Source organism: Helianthus annuus, chromosome 3, assembly GCF_002127325.2.
Source record: "Helianthus annuus cultivar XRQ/B chromosome 3, HanXRQr2.0-SUNRISE, whole genome shotgun sequence".
Taxonomy (NCBI): domain Eukaryota; kingdom Viridiplantae; phylum Streptophyta; class Magnoliopsida; order Asterales; family Asteraceae; genus Helianthus; species Helianthus annuus.
In genome coordinates this window covers 4,595,246-4,600,541 of record NC_035435.2, presented here as the reverse complement: position 1 = coordinate 4,600,541, position 5,296 = coordinate 4,595,246, and the positions used below count along the sequence as shown (strand labels likewise).

Genomic DNA, 5,296 nt, shown 5'->3' with positions numbered 1-5,296 from the left:
GGCCGGCCTAACCGATCGGTTAGACACCTCAGTAGTGAGTCTTCAGCAGGATGTCACCTGATCGAACAGCATGTTCGATCGGGTGGCACTCTAATACATCGAACGAGTTGAAAATCGATCAAGTGTTGAAGCATAGTATCTCATGATCCGAAGAGTAATTTAACCCAAACCGTAGTTCGATCGAACAGCACTTCGTTCAATACTAAACTTCATGAAATTGTTAAAGTGTGGGGCCATGTGCCAGTCGATCGGCTGGCCTGGTCGATCGGCTGGCATGCCCGATCGGTTGGGCTGTTCGTTCGAACAGCCTGTTCGATCGGTCTGCATTCTGACCTGGTCGGCCTGTTCGTCTAACACTTGGCTGTTCTGATTGTTTGACGTTATATCGAGGTATTTTGACAACGAGCTGAACCACGGGACCTTTGTTCTTAATTGTCTCTCCTGTTCGGACAGGAACCACCCAAGTCCGGCCGGTGAACGGTTCGGAACGACGTTTATGGTTTAACTCGAAATCGATGAACCTCGTAGGTATAATCCGAATCTTGAACCACACAACCATTAGGATGATTAGTGAGTTGGCTCAAGCTCCGCTTCTTCCGGTTTGAAGGCATTGAGTGTAAAAGAGTTGAAAGAAAGTTGGAAAATCCTTCTTTCAATCCTTTACACCATGTAATGTTTAGATCTGTGATAGATTTTAGTTTGTTTATGTGGAAATCGGCTAGATCCAAGTGATTCTTGGTGGATTGAGGCCAAAACATGAAGTTCTTGAAGAACACCATGATGACATCATCCTAGAACACTTAGATCTTGATGATTTCACGGTTAGAAATCAAGATTTGAAAGATAGAAAGGCGTAGGAGTGTGCATAGATAAAAAACGTACAAGATTTAGGAAATGAGAATGTTAGGTGAAAATAGGCCATGGGAAGTATACACTTGCTAAGAAGTTAATTGTATGAATAAATACGAAATGAGATGAGATGATTACTTATAATTATGATGTGATCATAAAGTCAAACAATGATAGGTGTATGTATAAATGGAAGTGAGAAAGGTTTCGGGGACGAAACCTTATTTAAGCGGGGTAGACTTGTAACACCCTAAAATCCGAATGTTTATAATCGTTAAATGTTCTTGCATGGTACATCAAGAAATGAATGACTAGGTTATTTAACCAAGTTAACAAAATGGTAAAAACAATTAAAGGAAGGAAAGTTGTGCCCCTTTATAATTAGTGACAACTTGAGGGGTTAAAGTGGGTTAAGTTGAAAGTTGAATTATAAATAAAATTTTACACACACAAACACACACACGATCGTGTGTTCTAGAGGGAGCAGGAGCTCTCATGAAGTCAAAACCCTAACTCCATCTAATCAATTAAATTGGAAGGATAAATGAAGCTCAAATTCAGAACCGAACACGAATTTGTGATCACCTACACTAGGGGATCATAAGGTATCTCTTAGATTCTAGATTGGTGATTACCCACGAAGTGGGTTATGTTGTAGATCATGAATTGGTATGAAATTGAGCATGAGGATATGCTAGAATCATCATATAGAACATGGATTATGCATGGTTTAGGTTAATTTGATGTTTAGAGGCGAAACCCATTAGTTATGGTAAGAATAATGACTTGAATCATCATCCATGTCTAATTCTTGTTGCATGTTGTTTGTATTATGTGGGTATGATGAATTCTTGTTAGATGAATTGAAAGAAATATGGTGTTGATATGCTTGATGTTATGTATGAAGGATAAATGCTAATTAGTGGGAGGATTGGATGAATTATGTATAAGATTAGAAGAATATGCATAAATTAGTTGTACATTGTGCAAAGATAGTGGTACGCACACCAAGTGTTTGATGAAATGCCTAGATGAGCTTAATAGATGAAATTGTATGTAAGTAAAAGATGATATGTATATAGTGTTGTCTGTATAGTCGAATATGATATTACGGGTATATAATGATAAGTCGAAAGTTAAAGTAAATGGACCGTTGACTTCTAAAAGTCAACTGTCATGTTGTCATAATTGTAAGATTAAAGTAAGTTATACGATGCGTGTTAGACGTATGTGTGTTTAATGCGATGACATGACGGATTCCACGAGTTGGAAATGATATGAATTTGGTTACATGTATTATGCTTGTTAGAAGTGACTATGAACGTCAAATGTGAATTAATAAGAATGTGATTTCGATGACATGGAAGTATAGGAATTATGTCGAGACGGAATCAAGCACGGAAGGCTAACAGGTCAAGAAGTGGCGAGGAAACGAGTATGAACATGGACGCACAAGGTAAGTGATTTCCGTGATCACTTCTTAGTTGTTTACGTAAAGATATGTGCTAGTTAATTAAGTATGATAATTGAGGACAAATAAGGATGGTTCGTATGAAATCGATGATCTTCGCTAAGTAGATGTAATGGATCAAAATGTGGTTTTATTACTATACCGGAAGGGTTACGTAAGTAATGAATACGGTGCTATAACCGGGTATGGGTAGAATGGTACATAAGCACGCTAATCAAGAATTAGAGGCGCGAATTAATAGTATAAATACCCGGTTGTGAGTTATGGTTAATGGACAATCAAGTTAGGAAGTTGAAATTGTATTAACCAAGTTGTTTTCGTATAAATGAATGAAATGAATAAGTTTAACGCATACCGGGTATCGGGTACGTAAATCCCAAGTACGAAACCCCAGATAATGTAAAAGTATTATGGTTATAAGGTTCGTGTAAGTTTTGGGCTAAAACGAATGAAATGTTTGATGAAAACATGAACGGGTCGAATAATCGTACATGAATAATAAGCCGATAGCGTGTAAGTTAAGAATTTCCTTAATCCGGATATGAGATTTTAAGTTCATATGATAGAATGTGAATTTACAAGCATGTAGGAAGAAACGGGAGGTTAAACGGGTAAACAGTTCAAAAGTTATGCGCGTTTTAGTGCGTACGGACGACGAAACGGATCTGTAGAAAAAGGGGTTTTCTAGAGGGCGTCGCCGACGGGGTTAGGGCCGTCGCCGACGGGCTCTAGAAAACCAATTTTCCTCCGACGCCTTATTTACCTGTCTACGGGTGTTTCTGGCTACGGGTAAATGCAAGGCCCGTCGCCGACGCCCCTAGGGCCGTCGGCGACGGCCTCCCCAAGTTCCAAAAGCTGAAATCTTGTTATTTAAGCTGATTTATGTATCGTAGGCTTCGGTTTGTCATCCGTGGTCTACGGCGGACCTTCCAAACATGATTTTGATGGATCTTTAGATGTTTATGGGCTTTAAAGCTAAGTCTAAGACCCATGTAAATAATGTATGATTATGTAAGAGGTACGCGTGATCTAGCACGTGTACGTAAAGGTATGCATGTATGTAATGATGTAGGAAAGGTATGTACATATGTAGATGTGTATGTATGTATGTATAAAGATATGTACGAGTATATGCATGTATGTAATGATGTAGGAAAGGTATGTACGAATGTAGATGTGTATGTGTGTATGTATAAAGATATGTACGAGTGTATGCATGTATGTGATGATGTAGGAAAGGTATGTACATATGTAGATGTGTATGTATGTATGTATAAAGATATGTACGAGTATATGCATGTATGTAATGATGTAGGAAAGGTATGTACGAATGTAGATGTGTATGTATGTATGTATAAAGATATGTACGAGTGTATGCATGTACGTAATGATGTAGGAAAGGTTGGTACGTATGTAGATGTGTATGTATGTATGTATAAAGATATGTACGAGCGTATGCATGTATGTAAAGATGTAGGAAAGGTACATACGTATGTAGATGTGTATGTATGTATGTATGTATGTATGTATGTATGTATGTATGTATAAAGACATGTATGAGTGTATGCACGTATGTAAAGTTGTAGGAAAGATATGTACGTATGTAGATGTGTATGTATGTAAGTACGTATGTATGCATGATTTAGACACGTTGAGGGTTAACGTTATTAATGGTGTACCTTGAGAATGAAAAGTAATGCAGGTACATTATTGAAGCCTCACCAGGAAATGGATACGCAGATGAAATGCTTAAAGTTTGAAAGATGACGAAATGTGAAGTGTACGCGAATGAATCTTGTTTATATAATGTGTGCTAATATTATGAATGTATGTGGTGAGTGCAGGTTGTACGGATAACGGGCGATTATCACAAGGATTAGAGATCGAAGACCGAGTCACAAGATAGAATGTACGGGAATAATTGAGTATGTACTATTAGTAAACAGGACTTATGCTCTATCTTTGTAAAAGATACATATTAAAACGAACTTTCAAGTAAGTCAAGACGTTTGTAATGAAAGAAATTTTATGGCACGAAGTTCCGCTGCGACTTTTTGTCAAATACGAATTAGGGTTTTACAAGTTGGTATCAGAGCCCAGGTTTGAGAGAATCAAGTACAAGAAAGTAAGTACTTGAACTCAAACTTGTGTGCTCTTATGATAAGGAACCCGTACAATCTAAGACTCGATCAAGATCCAAATGTAGAAGCGAATGTAAGTATGTACTTATGTATACGTATAAAGAAACTGACGGTATGTTATGTGCAAGGTAAGTATAAGTGTTTGAGGAAGATGACCCTTGAATGCAGTCTAGGATGAATGCTAAGGCAGGCAAGGATGCGAATGGACAGACGGACCCCAGGTACACAATGTTAATATGTATGGTACCGGTGTTAAAAGAAAAAGAAAGAAATCTCCTTGGGAGGGTAAGTACTAAATGGAAGACAACGATATTGTCTTGATAAGATTGTAAGAATGTAGCACGAACTGAGACCCACTACTGCAGACATAAGGCGGTAATTACCTGAAGGCACTAAATTAGTATGTGAATTGCGCACCTGGCCAGTACGCAAGAAGCATATGACATTCGTGAGACCGTGGTAATTATCGCAGGTATGTCCGTTAGAATTGGGTAGCAAGTGGGTGTGCGGGAGAAGTGGGTAGTAAGACTCTCGGGAAATTGAGAGTACTATGTAGGAATGAAAAACATGAATGATAAGAACGAAGAATGTTGAATCCGTAAGAAAGTACGGATCAACAATGTATGAATGCAATGCTTGAATCCGCGAGACGGATTCAAGGGATGAAAAGCGTATATGCAATGTTTGAATCCGCGAGACGGATTCAAAGAATGAAAGATATGAATGCAATGCTTGAATCCGCGAGACGGATTAAAGGGATGAAAAGCGTAAATGCAATGTTTGAATCCACGAGACGGATTCAAAGAATGAAAGATATGAATGCAATGCTTGAATC

The 5,296-nt window shown here is 38.2% G+C and overlaps 1 long non-coding RNA gene across 1 annotated transcript; it reads left to right on the top strand.

The window, feature by feature from the left end:
* The first annotated feature begins 1,380 nt into the window (after nt 1-1,380).
* On the top strand, nt 1,381-4,226 carry LOC110927490. Its single transcript, XR_002585662.2, has 3 exons — nt 1,381-1,454; nt 2,222-2,305; nt 4,165-4,226. It is a non-coding gene; the product is annotated as an uncharacterized LOC110927490 (long non-coding RNA).
* The last annotated feature ends 1,070 nt before the right edge of the window (nt 4,227-5,296 follow it).